Raw genomic sequence first — 27,605 nt, forward strand, 5'->3', positions numbered from 1 at the left:
GTTTGAAAAATTCCACCTCGGTCTACCCACCCCTATGTATGTGTCCCTTGCATAGAGAATCCTGTTATTTGCATTTCTTCCTAAGGGAAATGTATATAGCCAGAGAGAAAAGAGAATAGGAAATCACATAAAGGAGAGAAATCAAGGGCTGGAGTGATAGCACAGTGGGTAGGGCGTTTGCCTTGCACTCAGCTGACCCGGGTTTGATTCCCAGCATCCCATATGGTCCCCCCAGCACCACCAGGAGTAATTCCTGAGTGCAGAGCCACGAATAACCCCTGTGCATCGCAGGGTGTGACCCAAAAAGAAAAGAGAGAGAGAGAGAGAGAGAGAGAGAGAGAGAGAGAGAGAGAGAGAGAGAGAGAGAGAGAAGAGAAATCAAAGGGGGGGGGTGGCAGAGTAGAGAATGGAATCGTGGCGGACGCGGGGACATACACACAAGGGCTCAGCAATCTCATATACAGCCAGGAAATCAACTAGTGAAGCAAGAAGAAGGGTGCATCTGTGTAGGCTGCGTCATCTACACATCTGTTAGACAGATAAAGCAGGGGCAGGAGAGATAGTACAAGAGGTAAGGTACTTGCCTTGCATGTGGCTGGCCCCGGATTGATCCCTGGCACCTCATGGAGCCAGGAATAGTGATTAAGGATGGCTGGGTGTGGTTGAAACCCTAACAAACCCCCAGCCCGGAATGATGACAGGCAAAGCCAACTAAAATCTGGGCACGCTCTTAAAAGAGAGCTGGCAAAAAAAAAGAAATTGTGCTTGAATATATTTATCTGGGGCAAACATTTATCTTAAGTGTGATTGATCATTCTAGAAATTCAATATATTTCTGGTCTTCAAGATTAACAGTACCTACAAAAAGTACTTCTGAGAGATTACAGTGACACAGAAATTGCTTAGCTTTCTCTCTGTGTGGGGTTGATTTTTTTTTTTTGTCTTTGCTACATTTACTTTAATAACATACTGACAATTGAGTTTTAATGATATTCTGAGTCTTCAGGGAGATTCCCATCTGGATTCCAAATAATCAATGTTTGCAACATTTGTAAGTGAACAGAATGTTGGTTCATAATATAGAGAAAGAAAAACAGATTGTTCTTTTAATGTCATTTATGATGTGCGTGGAACAAAATCATTTATATTAAAATATTCAGGAACTAAAGCGACTACATTTTTTCTCTTTCAAAAAAAAATATATAAAGCCATAAACAGATGCTTTTAAACCAAGGACACTACTCAAGCCAAAGAACTCATTTGCTTAGTTTAACATATTCAGAATGGACAACTCACAGACTCTAAGGAATTATAAAGAGGCTCAAAAATGTGATTCCTGCAGGGTTAACAAACTATTTAGCTACCCCTAAGAATAATTACATGTTTATTAATGGGTTTGAGTCATGCATCTTACATTCATAAACTCATGGACTCTTCTAGACAATACCGGGGAAAGGACATTATTGTCCTTGAGAACCATTTTATAGATGAATAAACTGAAGTTTGGGGAGCATCAAGTCCCTTTTCAAGGGAGCAGAAATCAAAGGGGTCAAGAGAGACAAGATTTAAGCTGAGTGACAGACCGAGGGACACTATTTCACAGCATCATCATCACAGATTGCATAACTTTGGTGGGAGGGTGGAGGAGAACAAAAAAAATGTACAGCCTGACCATGAGGGGGAAGCTTTTCTTTTCTTTCTCCTCCTTTTGTTTTAATGCAAAAGCTTTTTTTTCAGGGTTAAAAACCAACTGGGGTGCAGAAAGAAAAAGGTGTGATGATTGCATGCTGGTGACAACTATGAAACAGTGAATGGTGACCTGGGGCAGGATATTACGATATTAATATGGTGGATCCACCCAACTCCTAGGCGTCTACTTCTACTAAGGAAGAGCAAGAGCCAATAGAGTGAGAGCAGATCACGAAAAGAAAGCGTTTCACTGAATCACTCCCCCTGCCCTAAACAGACAAGCAAGTACAGGTGAGCTGACACCGGGACCCATAGCTTTCATTTCAACGCCCACACATCGACAAGGCACTGGGTTTATCTGCTTTTCTGTTCCACCACGACCTTATTTTGGTGGTGCCGACCCTCCCCACCAGCAAAAAAAATATTTTCGAAATCCCCCAAGAGTTTTCAATCCCCAGTTTCAAAAGAAGAAGGAGCAATAGTACAGGGGGTAATGTGATTGGCTTGAATGTGGCTAACTTGGGTTCGATTTCTGGCAGTGCCAAGAGTGATGCTGAGCACAGAGTCAGGAGTAAGCCCTGAGCACTGTGCAGGAGTAAGCCCTGCGCTCCCTGCCAAAATAATCACCACACAGGAACTAGAGAGAGGGCTTATAAGGCTGGAACACGTCTCACTTGTAGGAGCCCTGGATTCAATCCCTAGTACCTCATGTTCACTGAGCCCCAGCACCCATGGGGAGTCATCCCGCCCCAAAAGCCACTTTCCAGATGGACGCACAAGGTTCTAAATGGAGCCATTTGTATACACTTCTCATTGCTTGTTCCTTCTAAAGGGTAGATTACATATACTTGCTACCTTTAGAAATTTGTATACGCACTAAGAATTGACCTAATACAAAGGTTATCAATATTTTTTTAAAAATCTTTGGGGGGGAATGTTTTCCATGGCTTTTGAACCTTCTGGAACTGAAAAAAAAGTGTGCAGACATACCTACACTTAGATAAGGAGATGTCCAATGGCTCCTACCAGTTTTACCAGTTTTTCCAAGGACAGGAACCCAGAGATGTTTAATCCGGAAAGGTAATCATGATGGGAGGGTCACCAAGAGTGGCAACAAAATCAGCAAAACTGCTCCTATGTTGAAATGAAGTCCATGTGCCTCACAGGAGGGCATCCCACTCAAGATGGCCACAAAAGAGGGGACCCCCCAATACAGAGCAGCCACTCATGGGATATGGCACGTGGGCATCTGAGTGCCTGCCAAGATACTGGGTCTCCAATGAGCATGGGAGGGGGGTTGCTGGAGCAACAGCACAGCGGACTGGGTGCTTGCCTTGCAAGCAGCCAACCTGGGTTTGATGCTTGGCATCCCATGTGGTCCCTTGAGCACTGCCAGGAATAATCTCTGAGTGCAGAGCCAAGAGTGAGCCCTGAGCACTCTATGGTGTGCCCTGAAAAGGTAAAAACAAGAAAGCAAAACCCAAACTAGCATGGGAGAAGGTTCTGCTACAAAATCCCTGGGTGATCCCAGGACTAGGGCCACCATGAAGCTAAAATCTGTTAAAACTAAAACTTGTCCTCCACCTGCCTTTTCTGGACATGAAGATAATTATAATAGGTAAAGGTGATAACTTCTCAAACCATAATGCCCCAAAGGAGAGAGAGAACACACAGAGAGAGAGAGAGAGTGAGAGAGAGAGAGAGAGAGAAGGAAAATGCCTGCCATAGAGAGAGATTGGGGGGAGGGTGGTGGGAGGAAAACTGGAGACACTGGTGGTGAGAAATGCACACTGGTGGAAGATTGGGTGTTGGAACAGTGTATGACTGAAACTGGACCATGAACAGCTTTGTAACTCTGTATCTAATGGTGATTCAATAAATAAATAAATAAATAAATATATATATATATTGCTTTTTGGGGTCACACCCAGCAATGCACAGGGGTTACTCCTGGCTTTTCATTCAGGAATTACTCCTGGCGGTGCTCAGGAGACCATATAGGATGCTGGGATTTGAACCCGGGTTGGTCGCGTGCAAGGCAAACGCCCTACCTGCTATGCTATCACTCCAGCCCCATAATATATATATATATATATATATGTATATATATATATATATATATATATTTAAGAGCCATTGCCACTTCCTGAGGAAAAGCCATGGCATCCTCCTCACCCTCAGTGGTGCTCCCTTCACCCTCCTCCTGCAAACGAATCCAGATTCAGCCACTTGCTTTCCAGCCGGTCAAAGTGGATCAAACTGAGGCAGCTTGGAGTTTTCGAGGACACCTCAGCCAGGTTCCCGGGCCCGAGCTTTGTTCCCCAGGGAAGATCTTCAGCGATACAGAAAACTTCAAGGTCTCAAAGTCCTTGAGTTTGAGGAACTAACGCACACATGGTATGCTGGGGATCTTCGGACCTCGGGGAACCCCAGGTCGGGCCCATTCTACATCATGCAATGGGCATTTCCAGAGGCCCGAACCCAGGGGACGTAAACCATCGCTGTCCAATGCTCCCCTCGCCTGGGTGGGCGAGAGCTGCTAACTCTACCAGTCAGGGAGACCCGGGAAGTTGGCCGTGGCCGTACCTCTAAGCCACAGCCTCTGATCAGACCCCGACAAAATCTCATCTCTTGGTCTGTGCCTGTTGATTCCTCTGTCTTTCCCAATCGGCCAGCACTCGTGCAGGGTTCATTGTCAAAACCCCAACCAGCTCAGTCTTCTCCCGTTCTGGACCTCAAGGCCACCAACCGCACTTCCGGTAACGGAGCATCCCTGGGCTCTCATTTCCAATCTCAAGGCGAGGTGAGAGTGTCTCCTGCATTAGACAGGGCCGCGTCTCTGCATTCTCACACAACCCACACAGCTTCAGAGAAGCTCCTGGAAGCGGAAACTCCCGATGACTGACTCAGTCCAGGAGAGGATTTCAGATTAAAAAAACAAAAAACCAAAACAAACAAACAAACAAAAAAAAAACCCCTATATTTTCATTTAGTGTCCAGTCAAAATTAAATAAATTTAAATAATAGTTTCAGGATGTAAACCATTAACCTAAAATCTGGGTGCTCCTGGATCTCAGCAGAGAAAGAATATCATTCTGCTACCTTGTGCAATTTCAGAATAACATGTATCTGACTGTATTCGGAGACCCTTAAGAGTGTACACTTTGGGGGCTGGAGCAATAGCACAGCGGGTAGGGCATTTGCCTTGCACATGGCCGACCCGGGTTCGATTCCCAGCATCCCATATGGTCCCCTAGCACCGCCAGGAGTAATTCCTGAGTGCATGAGCCAGGAGTAACCCCTGTGCATCGCCAGGTGTGACCCAAAAAGCAAAAAAATAAATAAAATAAAAAAAGAAAGACTTCATTTCTCGCTCTAGCTGGGCTGCCAGATAAAATGTAAGATGCCCTGTTAGACTCGAGTTACCAAAAAAAAAAAAAAAAAGAGTGTACACTTTTGTGGGGGGCGAGGGGCAGTTAGGAATGGGAAGGGACCAACATAACAATAAAAGTTGGAAATGACCATTTTGGACAGGAACTGAGCGTTGAAAGTAGGTAAAGAGATATACCTGATAGGGACCTGGAGAGATAGCACAGCAGGTAGGGCGTTTGCCTTGCACGCGGCTGACCCGGCATATGGTCCCATATGGTCCCCCAAGCACTGCCAGTAGTAATTTTTGAGTGCAAAGCCAGGAGTAACCCCTGAGCATTGCAGGGTGTGACCCAAAAAGCAAAAAGCAAAAAAAAAAAAAAAAAGAGAGAGAGAGATATACCTGATAATCTTTCATTATCTGAATTGCAAACCATAAGACCCAAGAGGAAAAATGCAATCTTGAACAACTTTGTAACTGGTATATCACTGTGATTTAATAAAAAATAAAGAAAAGAAAAGGGTGTACACTTAAAGCCCTTTGATTTGTACTGCTTGGTTTTGAGCTACACCCAGTGGTGCTTAGGGCTTATTCCTTGTTTGGTGCTCAGGGATCATTTCCGGCAGGGATCAGGGGGTCATACAAGGTGCCAGGGATTGAACTGGGATGGGCTACATGGCAGACAAGTGCCTTAACCTGCCGTACTATCTCCAATGGCTTAGCAACAGTCAGGAGAATGAGACAGAGAGAGAGAGAGAGAGAGAGAGAGAGAGAGAGGTGGAGAGAGAGAGGGGGGGGGGAGAGAGAGAGGGGGGGGGAGAGAGAGAGAGAGAGAGAGAGAGAGAGAGAGAGAGAGCTACCCAAGAATCCCAACCCAATACTCTAGTTCCCACTCAGAGTTCTCCCCCCAGCTGGGTTAGCAGAAGCTGCCAGTTTTGTCATGGTTCACCCAACAAAATTAAAAACGTGGGCAATCACTCCTTCGGGCTCTGAGACTCAGCGGAAAGAGTTCTGCATATACGTCTCCCTGACATTATTTTGTCATCGTCTTGACAATGTTACTAGAAAGAAAAGATTCTGAGTCAGGCTGGCATGTCGTTCAAAACGTTTCCTCTGTGTCTTGGCAATGCAAGATGGCCTTCGTTTTGCGGAAAACTTCCTGTGTCTCTACGGTCTCCGTTTCTACCACTTGAATGGTTCTACGTCATCACAGCAAAATAACGGGAGGCGAGGTGGTGCTGGCTGTTCCTGGAGCCTCTCTTCCGCTGAGGAACAAGAATCACGTGCATCGGAAAGGCGCTCAGTTCGCTGGCAGCTTTCTGATGAACCCGTTTTCAGTTCTTCCTGATACCGCCCCAGGAGTGGAGTGGCTTGGTTCCTGTGGTGCAGTCTGGTCCCGCAGGGCCATTTCACATGTCACATCTTGAGAAGCCAAAGGGAGCTTCCCCAGCCGCTACAACACCTTACATTCCCGACAGCATCGCACCACGATGCCCATTTCTCCACAAGCTCTTTCGTCCTGATGGTCCTTTACTGTTGTTGGTGCTGCTGGTCTTACGGGGGGCATAACTGGGTATCTCACCCTGGTTTGGACTTGCCGTCCCCTGAGAACTTAATGGCATTCAGCAACTTATCGGGAATTTGTTTATCTTCTTTGGAGAAAATGTTTACGCGTCCATTTTTCACTTGCAGTTGATTTTGTGGGTGACTGAGTTGCATAACCGATGTTCAGAGCCGCGCTAGTCACCACAGCCAAGACGAGGACATAGGAATGTCCACTGACAGGCAAGTGGATGACCGAAACATAGCGTGCGCTGTTTAGCTTCACTTCATCATATCTTGGTTAATGTTATACTCATGACAGTGGGCCCCATAAGGCCACCCCCTACTGCCGAGGTGTGTCGGAGGTTAAATACCACCTCACTTGTGTAAGGACACTCTAGCATGTTTGAATACCATCAAAATCACTGAGTGATGCATTTCTCAGAACATAGCCCCATCCTGAACACATGGCCATACGTACAATATGGTATTATTCAAAGGAAAGGCATGAGTTTCTTATAAACACTAAAATACGAATGAACCTTGAAAACTCGAAGAACAGTAAATAAAGTCAACTGCAAAAGAGCATAGCATCCTTCTACCTCTATGATGAATTTCCTATCCTCATAAAAGAAGGAAAATTCTTTTCCTTCTTAGAATGTAGGGGCTGGAGTGATAGCACAGAGGGTAGGGCGTTTGCCTTGCATGCAGCCGACCCGGGTTCGAATCCCAGCATCCCGTACGGTCCCCCAAAGCACTGCCAGGGGTAATTCCTGAGTGCAGAGCCAGGAGTGACCCCTGTGCATTGCCGGGTGTGGCCCAAAAAGTTTTTTTAAAAAAATTCTTAGAATGTAGAACATAGATTACAAGCAAGGTGAAGGAACAGTGGTGTGTGTGTGTGTGTGTGTATGTGTGTGTGTGGTGATGGTGGTGGGGGAGGGATCTTGGTTATTGGGAATAAACCTTTACTTTGGCACTTTGGGATAATGAGAATGTTCTGAAAACACACAGCAGTCATGGTTGGGCAAGATCATGAATACCACTATGTCCGCTCCAAAATGTCTGAAATGGCTGATTTTATGTGGCATGAATTTAGCACCCTACCAAGGCAGCAAAATTTTGTGGGCCTCATAATAAAAGGGTTTAAGAAAATATCCTCAACATAGGTGAGGGAAAATGAGGCGGGGGCAGGGGGGAATGTGGAGGGGTTGGCTTTGGGCAAAGCTGGCTGAGGTGGGTGTCCTGAGGCAGGAAAAAGCATCAAGGTCACGTGACCGCCACAGATGGACTCTCGCCGACACACAGAGTCCTTCACCCTCCCAAACCCCCCGCAGGGGCAGACCTGAGAGTCAGTCTGGATGGTAGGGCAGGGACACAGGAAGCGGGGGCTGAAAATTCGGGGCTCGGGGACAGTCTGGGTGAGAGTCACCCTCGAAGATGGCCAGGACCCCTCCGTAAGGGTGAGCCCCCGCCAGAGACGGGAAGGGACACTCAGCCCAAACTCGGCCCTGCCCTCTCAGAACGTCGTACTCCTGAGGCTCCCAGCAATTTAGTTCCTTCTGTGTTATGTAAGGAATGGGCGAAACATTAACACGAGAACGTGCAGAAGCCAGTCCCAACCGTGTTCCTTTACATGACGCAGAAGACTTCACACTGGCGTAATTAAGTGTGGGGGAAAACACGAGGAGTCCCGGGCAGTCTCCAGAAAGCAAGAGTTACCACATCAGTAAGAGACGAGGAAAGCAGCAAGAAAGGCTCAAGTGGTAAGAACATGTGGGCAAGGTCCCTCGTGGCCTCTTGGTTCCTGAGCATCACCGGGGGTGGCCCCCAATTGCCAGCTGACCCGTGGAGTGGAATGAGGCCATAACCACCACACAGAGCATCTCCGAGGGTGCTCCTCGGGAACCCGAGCTCTGCTGTACACTGCTCCTATTTAAAATAAAATAAAATAAAATCTAGAGGGCCAGAGAGCTAGCGCAGGGGTTAGAGTACTGGCCCTACATGCCGCTGACCCGGGTTCGAATCCCTGTCACCACATCCCGGTCACCTGTCAGAATCACTCTTGAGCACAGGGCCAGACACAGTCCCTGAGTATTGCTGAGTGTGGCTCAAGCACCCGGAACTCCCTTACACACACTCACACACACACACACACACACACACACACACACACACACACACACAAAGATGAGAAGGAAAAAGCAACATGTGAAAGTAAAGGTACCACCGCAAACAGGAACGTTCTCTACTGTTCTTCTACGTACACCAACTTTTTCTTTTTCTGGTTTGTTTGGTTTTTTTTTTTTTTTTTTTTTTTGCTTCTTGGGTCACACCCGGTGATACACACGGGTTATTCCTGGCTATGCACTTAGAAATTATTCCTGGCGGTGCTTGGGGGACCATACAGGATGCTGGGAATCGAACCCGGGTCGACCACATGCAAGGCAAACGCCCTACATGTTGTACTATCGCTCCAGCCCCACACCAACTTTTTCACAGAGGACACACACACCATCGCTCCAAGCAGACCCAACGAGAGAGTCTGAACCTAGGCCCCTCCACCAGGGCCTGCCTTATTCCACACGCCCCACCCCTGCCCCACCCAGCCCCTCACTCTTGCCCCCCATATGCCAACTGCCTTCCTGGGAAGGTGAGGAACCGGGCTCCTTTCACAGAAGGGGGGGCACAACACTCGGGGTGCTCCCTGAGTGCTTCCATGTTGGCTCCATCGACAACCCGCAACTCATGGCCTGAACCGCGCCCACATCCCTGCCTGTCACACCACTGCTTTTGTCTTTGCCACGGGGCACCTTTCCCGTTACCGCCGCACCCTGGGTAGAATGGCGGGGGCCTCTGGGACTCCCCTGAGCCTCTACCCTGCTGCCCCCCACCCCTGTGCCCGAAGACGCCTGGAACGGAATGGCCGTTCCGAGCCGGGGCCTATGCAATGATTGTGTTCCCACGGGCACCCCCCCCAAAATAAAACAACAAAACTCACAGGAGTGGGCACAGCTCGCCTGCATGCACAGAGTGAGCACACGTTCCGTGTGTCTCCCGGAGAAGGGAGAAAAACCCCTTCCGGCCCCCGGGGAATACACGTGAGCACAGAGAGACGCGGGCTGCCATGGTGATGCGGGCACGAGCTGCTGGCACCTTGGGAATGACAAGAAGGCAGGCGCGGCAGACACTGCTGGCATCCCTTGGCCCCCGGCCACGGGAGCTGGAATAGTCGATGCCCAGAACAGGGATGTGGAGCTGCTTGGGTCCGGCACTGCTGGGGACCACCAAGGACACACCTGGCAGTGCTCAGGGCTCCCCCTGGCTCTGCACTCAGGACTGATCTTGCTGGCAGGGCTCAGGGTACCACCCGAGGCGGTACCAGGGATCCACACCAGGGCGAACGGCCATGCCAGGAAGGCTCCTTAACCACTTTCCATTCATCCTCTAACCCCCCTGCCCCCGCCACGACACAACTTTATTTAAACACTGTGGTTTACAGAGTTGTTCATGATGATCTGTTACATTCAATATTCCAACACCCATCCCTCCACCACTGTGACCTTCGTTCCTCTGTTTCCATTTTCCCAGCCACCCCCCAAGCCTGCCCCCATAGCAGGCCCACAATCCCTTATTTTATATTAGTTGGTAGCCTGAAATAGCTCATGGAATGATTTAAAAAAAAAAAAAAAAAGAAGTTTCCATACAAGAAACTTTGTGAAAATTGCTGTACCTCACCCCGGGGTCATCCAGTCCTTGTCTGAGAGGGTTTGCTCAGCTGGGGTCGCAAGTTCAACCTCCCGCTGCTTAACACTTACAGAAGCAAAGTGTTTATTCCCAGTTTAGGAAGGAAGAGTCCGCAGCCTGCAGGGGTTACGGGGTTTTGCCTGGGGTCACAGGGCTAGAAAGCGAGCAGGCTCTCCCTCTCCGGCGCCCACGCTGGCCTTGGCCTTCCTGTGTGCGGCGAGTCATCAAGACGACCTCCACGACCTCCAAACTCTATGATATGCCACAGTCCACGGCAAAAGGATTAGCGCAGACTCAACACCAAGGCTGCCACACCACAAAGCCGATTCCCCAAGTCCTTTCTCTGCTCCGATTGTCCGGCGATTAAGGAATCGTGCCCCCAGCAGCCCCATCAAGGGTGCTGACAATACCAAGCAACCGAGACCCCCGACCCCACAAGCACAGGCGGAGAACAGGCCTCCAAGCTAGACTCCCATCAAGACTCGGCAATGATTCCATGGAAAATGGCAACATGGCTCCCCGTTCAACACTTTCGATTGGACTCTAGAAGGACGCATTCTCGTAAGCATGCTTTCCGTTCACTTAGCCTTTACCTAATCGCAAATGGCTTACTTGTATGTTATCCACTGGAACACGGGTCTCTCTGTCTTTGTCTCTGTCTCTGTCTCTCTTTCTGTCTGTCTCTGTATCTGTGTGTGTTATCACTTGGCAACATTCCTGTCTCTGTTATCTTTGCCTGTCTCTGTGTGTGTGTGTGTGTGTGAATGTTTGCTATCACTCAGCAATATTCAGGGTTACTCCTGCCTCTGTGCTCAGGAGTTACTCTTGGCGGGCTTGGGGGACCATATGGGATGTTCTGTAAGGAGAGATCTAACCCGAGCTGGTGTGCACCCTACCCACTGTACTTTCCAGCCCTTCTCTTTTTACCTTTCAAGACCCAAAAGATAGGGGGCTGGAGTGATAGCACAGCAGGTAGGGCGTTTGCCTTGCACGCGGCCGACCCGGGTTCGATTCCCAGCATCCCATAGGGTCCCCTGAGCACGGCCAGGGGTAATTCCTGAGTGCAGAGCCAGGAGTGACCCCTGAGCACTGCTGGGTGTGACCCAAAAAGCAAAAAAGAAAAAAAAAAAAAAGACCCTAAAGATAGAAAGAATAGGGCTACAGAAACAACACAGTGAAAAAAGATGCTGATATGGCATGTGGCCATTTGAATCCCGGCACCCTACATGGTCCCTGAGTGCTCCCGGGAGTGATCCTTAAGCACAGAGCCAGGAGGAAGCCCTGGACACCATCGCATGTGGCCCAAACTGCCCCCCAAAAAACTTAAAAAATAAACAGATTTATTTGCACTACTTGACAATAGTGTCAAGGAAGGTTTTCTGGTTTGTTTGTTTTTTCTCTCTTTCAGTAGAACTCCAGGTTCTTTAAATAAAAGAGAAGCCTATCCCCTTTGCTAATCTGGCACCTTATGCCATCCGGGCACCTCCCGGGCAGTGTGGCCCTGAAGGAGGCAGATGGCTCATCTCAGCGGGCACCAGTCCCTCGCCTACACCCCCTGCAGGTCAGCTGGCTCTTCCCACCCATCCTTGACACTGCCTGACTCTTTTCCCATCCTCATTTTTGTTTTGTATTTTTTTGCTCCAACCTATTTTCTGGTTGGAGCAATAGCACAGCGGGTAGGGCGTTTCCCTTGCACGTGGCTGACCCAGGTTCGATTCCTCTGTCCCTCTCGGAGAGCCCGGCAAGCTACCGAGAGTATCCCGCCGGCACGACAGAGCCTGGCAAGCTACCTGTGGTGTATTTGATATGCCAGAAACAGCAACAACGAGTCTCACAATGGAGATGTTACCGGTGCCTGCTCGAGCAAATCGATAAGCAACGGGATGACAGTAACAGTGACAGTGATATCCCATTTTCCTGGTCAAGGCCCTTCCATACCGAGAATGAACCCCTGCCAATTCTTCCACAGCCAGACCAGCCCTGTCCTGTCTTTTGACTGTCCAAGCTCACCTGGGTGCATTTCTGGATTAGGGAACGCAGAGGTGCCAGACAGCTCTACCACCACTGGGTCCCAACTGTGAGCCACTGGGGGTGGGTAGGGGTGGGGAATGGGTGGGGGGAAGGGGCGGGCACACATCAAACCTTAAAAGCCCAGGAGCAGGACTAGAGCGATATGATAGCCGGTAGGACGTTTGCCTTGCACACGGCTGACCCGGTTCAATTCCCAGCATCCCATAGGGTCCCCTGAGCACCGCCAGGAGCGATTTCTGAGTGCAGAGCCAGGAGTAACCCATGAGCATTGCCGAGTGTGACCCAAAAGAAAATATAAAAATAAAAAGTACTTTAAAAAAAAAAAAAGATAGGGGAGGGGCTGGAGCGATAGCACACCAGGTAGGGAGTTTGCACTGCATGCGGCCGGACACGGGTTCAAGTGCCAGCATCCCATAGAGTCCCTTCAAGCACTGCCAGGAGTAATTCCTGAGTGCAAAGCCAGGAGTAACCCCTGTGCATCGCCGGGGTGTGACCCAAAAAGAAAAAAAAAAAAGCCCAGGAGCCAGAAGGCTGTCCCCATCCCAGGATCGCGCCCGCCCCAGCCACGGGCAGGATGACGGTCTTCCCCGAAGGCAGCCGGAGCATGGACCAGGTCAGATGAAAGGCAAGGCAGATCGCCTGGCCTCCTGGTCACGCGCCCCAGAGGCGATGGTTCTAGGTGCTCTGTTCTGGTGATTAAACCCCTTTGCCACCTTCCAGGGCAGGGAGGCTCAATTAACACGCACTCGGGGTTTAAGATGCTGAGATGAAAAGGGCACCGGATGGGAACGTGGTTATTACTTCTAGGTTCAAAGCTCACTGGTGGGCTCCCAGCTGTGGGCACGTCCCGCACGGGCCACTGGCGAGAAGCGAGGGGGATCCCACATCCGACAAGAACCGTCTGGGTCTGGGACAGGGGAGGGGCCAGCCGGGCACAGGCGTGAGCGAGGGGCCGTCACTGGCCAGGCAAAACGGGTGTCAACATTTGGGGAACTGCCAAGGGGCTGCCTGGGCCAGAGGGGCAGACTGAACGGGAGGGAAAGTCCATCTCCAAATGGGTCAGAAAGGGGGTCTGGGGGCGGGGAGGCAGGAAAAGGACTGAAGCACAGGCTTCGCCAGCTGGATCCAGGGTTCAACCCCTGGCAACACATCTGGTCTGCTGAGCACTGCTGGGAGTAATCTGTGAGCACCAACCCAGGAGTACCCTCCAGCACCAGCATGTATGCGCCCTCTTACCCAACCCCCAGCACTGCTAGGATCTGGGAAGGAGGGAAGGAAGGAGGGAGGGAAGGAGGGAGGGAGAGAGGGAGGGATGGAAGGAGGGAGGGAGGGAAGAAAGGAAGGAAGGAAGGAAGGAAGGAAGGAAGGAAGGAAAGAAGGAAGGAAGGAAGGAAGGAAGGAAGGAAGGAAGGAAGGAAGGAAGGAAGGAAGGGAGGAGGGAGGGAGGAAAGAAGGGAGGGAGGAAGGGAGGGAGGAAAGAAGGGAGGGAGGGAGGGAGGGAGGGAGGAAGGGAGGGAGGGAGGGAAGAAGGGAGGAAGGAAGGAAGGAAGGAAGGAAGGAAGGAAGGAAGGAAGGAAGGAAGGAAGGAAGGAAGGAAGGAAGGGAGGGAGGGAGGGAGGGAGGGAGGGACGGAGAGGCAGAGAGAGGAGAACAGGAAGGCAGTAGGCAGGCTCGGAGGCAAGGCTGGCGAGAGGCACAGAGGAGAACATCTCCACACTTATGGCGGATGGAGCACTGGGCCACAGGGAACCGTTTTCCATGATAAAATGCGTCAACTGACAGAAGCTTACAAGGACCTTCTGGATAAAGACTCTGCAGCCTGAGCGGGGTGGGGCAGTGCGGGCCTGAGCGAGGCAGCGCAGCCACCACTCACATCCCGTTCACGGGGCAGAGTCAGGACGCTGCTGGGGCACGGTGCCCGCTGAGCAGAGCGCGCCCACGGGAAACTCCATCCAGTCCCATCTCTGACCCGGGCACCCCACAGTGCTCCAGGCTCCTTCCTGGCCCCACTGCCCGCCTGCACCTCCGAGCTGCCGTGCCCAGGGGTCTCGAGGCCACTGCCCCTTGAGCCAGGCTCTCTGGAACCCTCCGGGCGGGGTCACAGAAGGCTTCCTCCCCTCCAGCACGACCTATCGTGGCTCCTACGTGCCCTGCCGCCCCGCAGCCCTTGACTCAGACCCCAGCCCGCCCTCCTGGCAGCCTCAAACCTCATTCTCCTGAGAAGGTGTATCTGCCCCTCCAATCTCCACGTGGGAATGACTCACCCGTCAGCGTCACCACCACCATCATTATCATCGACTCCCTTCTGCCTCCCTCCAGAGTGCCCGGCTCACCCATGCAGAGAACTCTCGTCACCTGGAAATGCCACAAAGCCACATGTTCAAGCCCTTCCGGCTAAAGACAGGAACGAGAGTGTTGAAGGCGGAGACGACTCCTCCGGGAGAAACACACACACACACACACACACACACACACACACACACACACACACACACACACCAACGCAAGCAAACACATACATGGATGCACACACGCACGCACACACACATGCATGCATACATATACACGCATGCATGTATGCACATACATGCACGCACCACACGCACACATACATGCACGCACACACACATACACACACGCATGCACACACGTGCATACACACATACACACATGCACACACACACGCACTCAGACACACACACACACACACACATGCAAAAAAGCAGAAAACTCCTTGGCCACTGCTCGGTTCCGAGGCTGCAGGGGAGAGGAAACCAGGCCCAGGCTGAGTCTGACTGCGCCCCAGGCAACACGGTCCGTCTCCCAGTTATGCTCCAAAGAGGGGAGTCCAAAAAGTGGGGTTAACCGAAAGGAAAGAGTCCCCATCGGGCGTATCCTTGGCTTCAAGGGCGCTGGCACAATCCACCAGCAGGCACGAGAAAACTGGAACTTGCAGTCAACGTTCTTCGGGCTATTAAGCTACCAGAGGGGAGAGGAAAAGAAGAAAACCACCTTCCTCCTCCTCCCCACCTTCTCTGCAAATGAGAGCGCCACACCAAGACCCTTCTCCCACGCTGTCCTACGACTTACCAGGCGGAGAGCGGGGACGGGAGAACAGAGCCCGAGGGGGCCAGAGCAATATCCCAGCAGGGAGGGAGTCTGCCTTGCAGAGGGCCAACCCGGGTTCGATCCCTGGCATCCCATAGGGTCCCCTGAGCACTGCCTGGAGTAATTCCTGAGTGCAGAGCAAGGAGGAACCCCTGAGCATCGCCGGGTGTGACCCCCGCCACCCCCCAAAAAAAAACTGAGGCCAAGACAATCGCCGCTGGGTCAGCCACGAAGAGAATTCAGAGCTGCCCCCCACCTTTACGACACCTGTGTAGTGTCTCAACACTGCACCGAGTGATTTGAGGCTCACTGCCAGAAGAGCAAGAAGGACTAAGAACTCTCCGAAGCCCTCGCTTTCCGCCGCGGGCTGCCTCCTTCATCAACACTCCCCAGAGACCAGGACACGGGTCACGATTCAGGAAGCTGCCCTGTCACCCGGAGCCCCAGATCAGCGGGCACAGCTGCCGGGGCACGCCCTTCCTGAAGCACCCGAGCCTGCGCCACAGTGAGCGCAGAGAAGTTTCACTGACCTCAGATCCCCGTTCTGTGGCCCTGGCCCCTCCCCCAGGCTCCGAGCACCGAGCCCTGAGCCTACTCCGTTACCTCAACCTCCTCCTCCAACGCGCCATACAGTGGGACTCCACCCCAGGGAGCGCTCGGGGACTGGTCTCTTAGCGATCGGCACCCAAGCCTCCTCCCTGGCCCCCTCACTCCTTGAGTGCATTTTCTTTCTTTTTAAGTAATAGTTTTATCATTTTTTAAAAAAAATTTATTTCTGGCTTTTGAGGTCACACCTGGAGAGGCTCAGGGGTTCCTCCTGGCTCTACACTCAGGAATTATTCCTGGCGGGGCTCAGGAGACCATAGAAGACGCCGGGGATGGAACCTGGGTTGGCCGCATGCAAGGCAAACACCTTCCCTGCTGTACTATGGCTCCAGCCCCTGCATTTTCTTTGAATGCTGAATAATATCCCGCCATCTGCGTCAAGAGTTGACTAACCCATTCAGCCACCAAAGAGCATCACGGTTGCTTCCCGTCTGGACATGAATCTGCCTTATTTTTGTGTGTGTTTGTTTTGGGGGTCACACCTGGTGATGCTCGGGGCTTACTCCCGGCTCAGCACTCAGGAATTGCTCCAGGTGGTGCTCAAGGGACCACATAAGGGGCCGGGGATTGAGCCCTGGGCAGCTATGTGCCAGGCAAATGCTCTATTCGCTGTGGTACTGCTCTGGCCATGATGTGAATTTGCTTTATGCATAGAGCTCCCATCAAACCTACGTGCGGGTTTCTGCGTGGACGTTCGCATGTTTTTAATAGCATCATAGGGAGTAGAAAGGAGAGAGGGAGAGAAATGCAAAGCCTCATCGTGGGGAACTGCAGATAAAACAAGCTCTTACTCAGGGAAGTCCCTCTTTCTAAGAACACTGCTGAGAAAATAAATTTGTCAAGGACATCTGATTTCAGTTTCTAAAACCACACAAATCTATTTCTAACACTAGAGTTTTATTTCTTTTTTTTGGCCCCTCCCAAGCCTTTCAAAAGGACTTATATACTCTCAAATGTAAATCATGTTTTGAGTCTTTTTTTTTTCATTTTTTTTTTCTTTTTGGGTCACACCTGGCAATGCACAGGGGTTACTCCTGGCTCTGCACTCAGAAATTACCCCTGGCGGTGCTCAGGTGACCATTGGGATGCTGGGAATTGAACCCAGGTCGGCCATGTGCAAGGCAAACGCCCTACCCACTGTGCTATTGCTCCAGCCCCGAGTCTTTTTTTTTCTGTTGTTGTTGTCATCGTTGGTCTTTATCAGTAAAACCTGCCTGTGGGATTTGCTCGTCAATTCCATTACACTTGACGCATTTTCCCCAACTGGGACATTCAGCCCCCCAGGTCCACTGAGACATCCTCCTCCTCTGTGTCATCACTGCCTGGCCACACGCTTCCACTGACTCGTCCATGTAGTAGGAGCTAAATGTGCTCCTGGCCGGTGGAAGCATTTCAAATCTTCAGCTATTACTCAACCAAGAGGGATTCAAACCCGTGTGAAAACAAAGAGCCGCCAACATCCCAGACAAGTGCTCACGGGGGATTTGGCCTTGCACACAGCTGACCCGGGTTTAATCCCCAGCATCCCCAAGGAACACCAAGAGGAATATTTTTCTTTTCTTTCTTTTTTTTTTTTCTTTTTGGGTCACACTGGAGATGCACAGGGGTTACTCCTGGCTCTGCACTCAGGAATTACCCCTGGCGGAGCTCAGGGGACCATATGGGATGCTGGGAATCGAACCCGGGTCGGCCGTGTGCAAGCCAAACGCCCTACCCGCTGTGCTATCGCTCCAGCCCCCAAGAATAATTCTTGAGTGCAGGGCCAGAAGGAACGCCCTGAACATCGCCAGGTGTAGCTACAAAACAAACAAAACAGAATCAAAAAAAAAAAAAAGGAGAGCAACTATCCATTCCATCAACCCTATGTCGAAATCCATGCACTAATTATTAAAAGGCAGGGGGATGAGGGTATTACTAGTCTGCCAGATTCAACTCTTGGGAACGGGTTTTCTTGCCACATCAAAACATAGGCCCCAGCCCACCTGCTCAAAGGCACCCCAGCGTCCACCAGCTGCCAGGAATCAAAGGAGAAAAGATGATATCTGGGTCCCCGAGAGTCTTTTTTGCTCAGGGATTTATAGTTTGGTTTTGGTTTGGTTTGGTGTTTGGACCATAGCTGATGAGGTTCAGTGACTATTTCTGGTTCAGTGCTCAGGAGTGATCCCTGGCAGTGCTCGGGGGACTGGTGTCAGGGATGGAATCAGGGATCTGCAGTATGCAAGGCCCATCCATGCCTTGACTCCTTCACCATTTCTCTGGCCTTCTAAATGTATTTTGACTTTTGTTTTGTTTTTTGCTTTATGGGTCACACCCGGCGATACACAGGGATTACTCCTGGCTCTGCACTCAGGAATTATTCCTGGGGGTGTTCGGGGGACCCTATGGGATGCTGGGAATCGAACCCAGGTTGGCCGCGTGAAAGGCAAACGCCCTAACCGATGTGCTATCGCTCCAGCCCCTGAAAATGTATTCTGAAACAGAAAACACCTACTTTTATTGGGGGCATACTCTGAGGGATATTTGGGGGGCCCAGGACCCCTCCTGCAATTCTCAGCCAACCAGAACAAAGGGTTCGGTGTGAGGGGCTGCGGAGGGGCTGCAGCTTGGGTCCTGCAGTGCCATGGTTTACCCAGCAGTGCCCAAAATGTCCCGCAGGGCCGCACCCCGTGAAGTTCGAAGCCCTCTTGGTGCCAGGGATGGTGAAACCAGGCCCTGCCGGATGCCAGGCGAGTGCCGTAACCCCTCTCCGGTCTCTCCAGCCCTGGGATTTTTCAAAGATTTTTCCCATCTTCAGGCGTCAATGCAGACGAAGAGTCTTCAAGGCCTGTGTTTTGCAGGAGGCCTTCTGCAGCCTTCGGGAACCACAGTCCTCGGGGTGCCCGGGCACCCAAGCCGACGCCCGCGAGTGGGGGCCAGGGAGGATGGAGAAAAGGGCGGAGGGGGGACCCCAGGAGCCCAGGGTCACTGGCGCACCCGGCCCTGCCGGGCGGGGTTCAGTATAATTTCAAATCACAGCAACCACTATAGGTAACTAAGAGGCCATCATGTTTGGTCCATAGTCTATCACGGTGATTCATTAAAATAAAAAAGAAAATTTTTTTAAAGTTGCTACACTCTACTGTGATTCTTGGTGATGGAATATGTGACGGGTGTTCGAGCATCGTATAACTGAGACTTAAACCTGAAAACTTTGTAACTTTCCACATGGTGATTCAATAAAAAATAAATAAATAAAATAAAATAAAAAGTTGCTACCAAAAAAAAACACACTGTTCTTTAGATAGCCAATTAAAATAAAATTAATAAGACTAAACAAATAAATAAATAAATAAGTCATATGGAAGATCTTATCTGGAAGATCTTAACTTTTAACTAATGTTCATCAAGGCAGTTTAAAAATAATAATCTGTAGAGCATAATGATATGTATTGACTGTCCAGTCTATAAAATAATGAGAATAAAAATTTGAATAATATGAAAAGCATATTTACCAAAAATTAATTTTGTAAGCAAAATTTTCTACTGTACAAAATTTTTAAATATTAACCAAAAAAAAAAAAATCACAGCCACCAGAGGCGGCGACAGGAAGAGGGGCACCGAGGCTCACGAGTGCTGAGCTCTGCCTCGGGCTCCCTCTGTCCACGGAGTCCTGAGTGAACATGGACGTGGCGCCCGGCACATCCGATGACCATGGCCAAGGCCCGCTCGCTCCCGGGTCCCCTTCACCCGGCTGGCAACAAAACGAAGCGTTTCCCCGTCTTGTTTAATTTCTCGGCTGCTTGAAAATTGCTTCCAGACCCTGTCGTTTCTTCGGTTTCCATTTTCCTCCTCCGTGAACCACCAACCCCACCTCCACCCGCCCGCCAGCCCCCTCCCGGAGCACAAAGGACAGAGAGAAAAGAAAACACAACCAGGAAATCACCCGAAATGTTGAATATAAAACTCCGGCCATGGCATCTGGGCCTAAGACATTTCAATAAGTAATACGGCGCTCGTGAGCTCACTGAGGCTCAGGATATGAACTTTCTATTACAGGTTTGATGACCTGCAGAGAGAGAGAGAGAGAGAGAGAGAGAGAGAGAGAGAGAATCCTTTCTTTTTTGGAGGGGGGGTCACACACAGCAATGCACAGGGGTTACTCCTGGCTCTGCACTCAGGAATTACTCCTGGCGGTGCTCAGGGGACCCTATGGGATGCTGGGAATAGAACCCAGGTTGGCTGTGTGCAAGGCAAACGCCCTACCCGTTGTGCTATTGCTCCAGCCCCGAGACTCCTTTCTTTAAGTAAGTTAGTTTTCAGGGGCCAGAGGCAACAGCAGGTAAGACATTTGCCTTGCAAGCAGATTGATCCTGAGCATCCCATATGCCCCCTCCAGCCCCACCTCTCCTGTCAAAAAATAAAGTAACTTGTTTTTTTAAAGATACAGTAGGCATTGGACACTAGTTTCACACATATGTCATGATCTGATATTTGAGTTCATGGCAAATGAGCATCACACAGGAAGTCCACTGACCGCTCATCACCTCTTAGACTCACTTGGTTTTTTTCCTTTTTGGTGTGATGAGTTTTATGATCAACTACCTGAGCAACTATTTTTTTTTTTTGGTCTTTTTGGGTCATACCTGGTGATGCTCAGGGGTTCCTCCTGGCTCTGCACTCAGGAATTACTTCTGATGGCGCTCAGGGGACCCTATCAGATCGAACCCAGGTTGGCAGTGTGCAAGGCAAACACCCTACCCATTCTACTATCGCTCCGACTCCTCGAGCAATCCTCAAAGATGCACCAGTTATTATTACCGAGCGCAAAGGAAACTTCTGGACAGCACAGAGATCTGGGACGACGCAATCTGCTTCCCCACGCCAGCCGCTCACCCGTGCGCCAAGACCCCGGAAGCATTCAAGTTGAGAAATTGAGTCTTTTCTGGTGGAGAGCCCTGGTCCTTTGGATATCGGATTAAATAAACACTGACAAATACCGACAATCGTTCTGCTTAAACAGAATACCGGAGTTACTATAAATATCTTCCCTCATCTAATTAAAAATATTGCCATCCACCACAAGACCGAAGGACCTGGTGCCCTAGGACAAGGCCATTAGCAACATGGCAACACTCAGAGAAGGCGCTGGAGTGATAGCACAGTGGGGAGGGTGTTTGCCTTGCACGTGGCAGACCCGGGTTCGATCCCCAGCACCCCATATGGTCCCCCAAGCACCGCCAGGAGTTATTCCTGAGTGCAGAGCCAGGAGTAACTCCTGACCATCCGCTGGGTGTGACCCAAAAAGCAAAGAAAAAAAAAGAAAGAAAAGAAAAAAAAAAAAGCAGAGCAGAAACCATGAGGGGGGGGGGGGCTGCTCTTTCCACTTAAAAAAAAGAAAAGAAACAACCAGAGAAAAACCTCCTGCCCCACACCCCAAATGACAACACCCCCCCCCCCCCCACGAAAAACATACTCCAAGCAACCAAAGCGAAGTGCCCGGGTCGGCTCTTTCCTGGGGAAAATGGCCGCTCGGGGCAGCCACAGAAATTTCTCTCTGCATGGAGAAGAGAGGAGTGGAAATGCCAAGTCCCCAAACTGGTCCTCTGCCTTCCCTGTGGAAAAGAAATAGGCACCACGCGGGGCTGGAGGGATAGCTGGAGCGGGAAGGGCATTTGCCTTGCACGCAGCTGACCCAGGTTCGATTCCCAGCATCCCATAGGGTTCCCCGAGTACTGCCAGGAGTAATTCCTGAGTGCAGAGCCAGGAGGAACCCCTGAACATCGCCAGGTGTGACCTATGAACAACTTTGTAAATCACAATGCATTAATAAAAAAATTTTGATGTAAATTATGTTCTACCCTCATACCCCACCCCGCCACCATCCATAGGAAGCCCAGGAACTAGGTGTCACTCTGTGAACGTGGATAGGAACCTTCATTGGGTTTGTTCAGACTTCAAAAAAAAATAATAATAATAATAATAATAATAATAAATTAGCAATCAGGACAAGCTTGAGGCTGGAATGGGGAAAGCGTCCGGCACCCCTCCGGGCTCTGACCTTTGCCCTGACCTTTGCCCTTTTGATGGAGCTGTGAGCTTGGTTTGCAATCAAGGCGGCCCGGGTGCTCCCTCAGAAGCAAACAGCTCCCACGTGCCCCCACTGGATGTCACATCCTGCCTCTTCTTTTGGGGGTGACACTGCTCCCCGAAGACCCTGACCCGGAAGGGATTCTCTCCTCGCTCTGAATGTACTCCCCGCCCTGCCATCACTCACCCACCGTCCTGGGGGGGCCCTCTACCCCCACCCCAGTCCATTTCCAATCCCATCGTAGGGGGCCCCCGTCGAGGGTACCCACCAGAGTCGCCCCACTTTCCTGGAACCAGGCGCTCGTTTCCCCTGTGACAAGTGAGCGTTTCCCAGCCAGCCTCCCCCCCTCCCAGGCAGGCCGTCCCCTACCCGCACCCCCCCCCCCCGGGCCCAGGCCACCAACCAAGAGCGATGCCAAGAGCCCCAGGGAGGCCATCTGCTCCTGCCACGCCGATCTTTATGCCATGTGGGCAGCAGAGGGACAGCAAAAAGGTTCCGGAGGGCCCTGCTGGGCGTGAAACCCTAGGCCACATCCCGGCTGGACCCACAAGGGCCAAGCGTGGCTTGCAAAGCGCCCCTTCCCCGAGGGGGCGCAAAGAACAGGCCTGGCCTGTTCTCACGTGCAGGTGGGCAGCGACAGATAAACCAGAAGACACCCCCCCCCACACACACACACACACCGTATTCTGTGGCTCTTCCCACCTCCCCTCTGCAAAGGCCACCAAGCTTGGGGCCAAGGCTGACCTGTGGAACTGCCGGGTCACCACGAATGCAGGGAACAGGCCGAGGCAGAGAGGGCGGAGGTCAGTGACGAGTGCTGGGCCTCTCTCTAGGCCCCTGGAGCCCTCACGGAAACTCTGCAAATGAGGACAGACCGAGGGGGGCACCCCAGGCGAGGCAGGTCCTGGGCTTAGGAGTCAGATCGCGAAGTGCAAGGCCACGCTCAACCCTGGCAGATTCAAACTCATCCACTCAGAGCTGGAGCTGTGGCACAGCCGGTAGGCAGGGGGTCTGCCCTGCACACAGCCGACCCGGGTTCCGTGCCCGGCACCCCAGAAGGTTCCCCAAGCACCGCCAGGAGTGATCCCTGGGTGCAGAGCTGGGAGTAAGCCCTGAGCACAGCTGGGCGTGGCCCCTAGACAAACAGTCAATCAAAGGGAAAGAAGAGAAGTCCACTCACAGGGGCTCCACCTGATGGACGGGGCGTCCAGAGATGAACAAGGCAGTGAACAGAGGAGGGCACGCCCTAGGGCACACAGTAGGTGCCTAATGCGTGCACTCTCTTTCCCTTGGATCTTTGCTTCAGGCCCGGCTATGTATGGCACAGCCAGGAGGCAGAGCAGGCCTCGGGATGGCAAAGGGGTCCCCCAAGTACCTTCCGGACAAACTCACTATGCACCACCCCTGGAACGTTCACTGTCTGTCTGTCTCTCTCTGTCTATCTCTCTCTGTCTATCTCTCTGCCTCTGTCTGTCTGCCTGCCTCTATCTCTCTGCCTATCTCTCTCTGCCTATCTGTCTCTGTTTCTGTCTCTGTCTCTGTCCATCTCTTTGTCTCTGTCTCTGTTTATCTCTCTGTCTCTGTCTTTGTCTCTGTTTATCTCTCTGCCTCTGTCTGTCTGTCTGTGTCTCTCTCTATCTCTGTCAGTCGGCCTGTGTGTCTCTATCTCTATCTCTGTCTGTCTGTCTATCTCTGTCTCTCTCTATCTCTGTCTGTCTGTCTCTCTCTGTCCATCTGTCTCTGTCAGTCTGCCTGCCTCTGTCTCTCTATCTCTCTGTCTGTCTGTCTGTCTCTGCCTCTGGTCTCTGTTTATCTCTTTGTCTCTGTCTGCCTGTCTCTCAATCTCTCCCTCCCTCCCTCAGCTCGGGAACATCTGCGCCTTCTCTGCGGGGGCAGGCTGGGTGGGCGGGGCAACCCCTCATAGGTTTCATGACCATTTGCACACAGTCTGTCAAACCCCGTCCCAGGTGTTGGAAGAGAACCCACATTATTCATCGCCCAAATCTGCTGAGATTCCCTGGGGTGGGGGGGGAGGTGGGGGCTGGCTGCCGTGGGGGTGGGGTACGGCGAGGCTGCACACTGGAAGCCAAGAGATGAGGCATCGAACATCTGATTCAACAGGCACAGCTGATGAGGCTCCCCGGCGAAGGGCCCCGCCCCCGGCTGCTTCTCCGCTCTGCCGGGCTCTCTTGGCGTTCAGGTTTGGGTTCATCACCTGAGCTCTGTGTGTGTGTGTGTGTGTGTGTGTGTGTGTGTGTGTGTGTATGGGGGGGGGAGAGGGTGTCCCAATGTCTCTGCTGGGCTGAGGGTCACGGTGGTGTGTGTGTGTGTGTGTGTGTGTGTGTGTGTGTGTGTGTATGAGTGGGGAGAGGGTGTCCCAATGTCTCTGCAGGGCTGAGGGTCACGGTGGTGTGTGTGTGGAGGGGGGGAGGGTGTCCCAATGTCTCTGCAGGGCTAAGGGTCACGGTGGTGTGTGTGTGTGTGTGTGTGTGTGTGTGTATGGGCAGAGATGGGCCCTCCGGGGGGCTGAGGCCAGGCAGGTGGGCCCAGCAGCTCAGTAAGGCAGACCTTTGGGGGCCAGAGAGATGCACAGAAGCTAAGGCACCTGCCCTTGCATGCCACCGACCTGGGTTCGAGCCCTAGGACCCCACACGTTCTCCCATCACTGCCCAGAGCGATCCCTGCACGTAGAGCCAGGGGTAAGACCCCCCAATTTTTTTTTAAAGCAAATATTTACAAAACCACACGCCAGGACAGTGGATTAAATCCAGCAGGAGGCAAAGAGGCACAGCAGGACGGGCCAGTGTGGCCCGCAGGGGCCGGGGGTCAGGGGCCCAGGGCCCAGGGCCCAGGGAAGTGCGGCTCCGACACCAGCTCCTCTACCTCCCACCTCTGTGACTCCCGGCAAGTTCTCTAGCCAGAGCTGAGAACCGGCGGAGAGATTCCGGAGGAAGAAAAGGGTCCAGGGAAAATGCGCTGTGGGGGGCTGGAGCGATAGCACAGTGGGGAGGGCGTTTGCCTTGCACGCAGCCGACCTGGGTTCAATTCCCAGCATCCCATATAGTCTCTTGAGCACCGCCAGGAGTAATTCCTGAGTGCAGAGCCAGGAGTGACCCCTGAGCATCGCCAGGTGTGACCCAAGAAGAAAAAAAAGAAAAGAAAAGAAAAAGCACCGTGGGCTGAGGACATGGAGAAATTAAAGCAGAAACCTCAGTTACCTGGAAGCGCAGCCCCGGCCCCTGCAATGCCGAGTTCCAGCTAAGCACTGTTGAAGGCCCAGGGCTCCTGGGTCGGAGGGAACAGCCCTGCCACAGAGGGAAGTGGCGACAGAAAGAAACTGACCCTCAACCAGGTCCTCCAGAAGAGGAAGAGGAAGAGGCCAGAGGCGGAGCCTCGGAGATGCCCTGGAGGGCATTTGACTTGCAGGTGGCCAACTTGGGTTCGATTTCTCTGCCCCTCTCGGAGAGCCCAGCAAGCTACCAAGAGTATCCCGCCCGCACAGCAGAGCCTGGCAAGCTACCCGTGGCGTATTCAATATGCCAAAAAACAGCAACAACCAGTCTCACAATGGAGACGTTACTGGTGCCCGCTCGAGCAAATCGATGAGCAATGGGAGGACAGTGTGACAGTGCTATGAACGCAGCGTGCCTGGCACGGTGATCCACAGAGGAGCTCCAGGTGTACGACGTTCTGGCACCAGGACACGCCAGCGCCCTCCCCTCCAGCAGTGTCCCAGGTTCCGCCCACTGTCCCCAGGTTCCGCCCGGCCCATGAAGCTGCCCCCAGGCAGGACCATGATAGCCTGTATTATAATCACAGCTTTGGCTCTTAATTATTTCTTCCCCTGGGGGCAGGACAGGTGGGGACTGTCCTGCAGAGAAACAGTACAGTGGGGAAGTCACCTTTCTTAGGGCCTTGCACAAACCCTGGGTTAAATCCCCAGTGCTATGGACAGTCCTGGGAGCACCATCAGGAGTCAGCCCTGAGCACAGAGCCAGGAGTGATCCCTGAGCACAGAGCCTGGAGTCAGCCCTGAGTACAGAGCCAGGAGTCAGCCCTGAGCACAAAGCCAGGAGTCAACCCTGAGCACAGAGCCAGGAGTCAGCCCTGAGTACAGAGCCAGGAGTCAGCCCCGAGCACAGAGCCCGGAGTGATCCCTGAGCACAGAGCCAGGAGTCAGCCCTGAGCACAGAGCCAGGAGTCAACCCTGAGCACAGAGCCGGGAGTGAGTCCTGAGTACAGAGCCAGGCACAGAGCCATGAGTGACTCCTGAGCACAGAGTCTGGAGTGATCCGTGAGTGCGGAGCATGACGGCTGATCACCGCCGGGTGTGCCCACAGCCTGGGGATCCGTGTGTGCCGAGAGGACCGTGTCCGCGGAGAGAAGGAGCGGCCCGGCTGTGGGGCGGAACCAAACAGGCTGGACAGGAGGAACGTGTCGGAGCGGGCGGGGTGGGGAGAGCGGGAAGGGCTGAGGGAGGCAGAGGGGGAGTGTGTGTGTGGGCAGGGGGGACTCCGACAGCACCCGGAGAGCGGGGGGCCCAGACCCCGGGCGCCAGCAAGCCCAGCACGCAAAGCAGAGGATGCGGCCACGGCCCCGGTCAGAGGGACGGGGCGAGGGGCGCTGCCACTCAGGAAGGCGACTCGGTCACCTGAAAGGAGAAAGTCACTAATCCGCCCCGGGTGACAACACAGACAAACCCGAGAACACCGTGAGGCGTGACGCGGCCGGGGACAGGGGACACAAAGGGACACGGGCCTCCTGAGGGTGCGGCCAGTGGAAGGAAGAGCTGCACTCAGGTCAGCGGGGCCCAGAGGGGTGTTGGCCTGGCCGGGGCGGAGGAGCAGGAAGTGTCTGCTCGGCCGGTGCATAGGTCCGGGGGTCAGCGGGACCAGGGACCAGGGCCAGGGACCACTCCTGAGCACGGAGGCAGGAGCAACCCCGAGCCCTGAGGAGTGTGGCCCCAACTCTCCACCCACCCACCCACCCCAAAACACAACCCACAGCAGCGCCCTCAACAGTTTTCATTTTCTCCTCCTCTCAAACGAGGAGAAATGTAAACTCAGAGAGGTTAGTCAACTTTCCTGAGGCCACACAGCTATAAGTGGCAGAGCAGGAATCCAAACACAGCAGGAAGTCGAAAGCGAGCCCCAAGTTTGGTTTCTTTACTGGCATGAACTCAGAGAAAACTTCTAAATACCGAATGTCACGCATTCAATATGAACAAAAATCAACCCGTCTTTCTCCCTCAATAGAGCAAATTTGCTCTAATCCGGTACAAAGTAATTCTGCACGATCAAGTGGGCTGGAGGCAGCTACAAATCACACCGAGTTGCCAGTGTGTCTTAGGTAAATTGTAGCTAGATGTTTCCAAAACAATTTTGCAGGGCACACCCACGGGGGAGTGGGGATGATAAATCTCTCCAGAACAATCTGATCCAACCTGT

The 27,605-nt window shown here is 52.2% G+C and overlaps 1 protein-coding gene across 12 annotated transcripts in view; it reads right to left on the bottom strand.

The window, feature by feature from the left end:
* Positions 1-27,605, bottom strand: part of TIAM1 (TIAM Rac1 associated GEF 1) — a 442,353-nt gene that overhangs the window by 213,412 nt on the left and 201,336 nt on the right. The window contains exon 1 of one of the 12 annotated variants that reach the window (XM_055127798.1): positions 14,641-14,731. The exons of the other annotated variants lie outside the window; for them this stretch is intronic. The gene's annotated coding sequence lies outside the window, so the exon portion shown is untranslated. Of the gene's footprint in view, positions 1-14,640; positions 14,732-27,605 lie in introns of those variants that run through there. 12 annotated transcript variants of the gene reach the window in all.

This window comes from Sorex araneus, chromosome 2 (genome assembly GCF_027595985.1).
Source record: "Sorex araneus isolate mSorAra2 chromosome 2, mSorAra2.pri, whole genome shotgun sequence".
In the NCBI taxonomy this organism is placed as follows: Eukaryota; Metazoa; Chordata; class Mammalia; order Eulipotyphla; family Soricidae; genus Sorex; species Sorex araneus.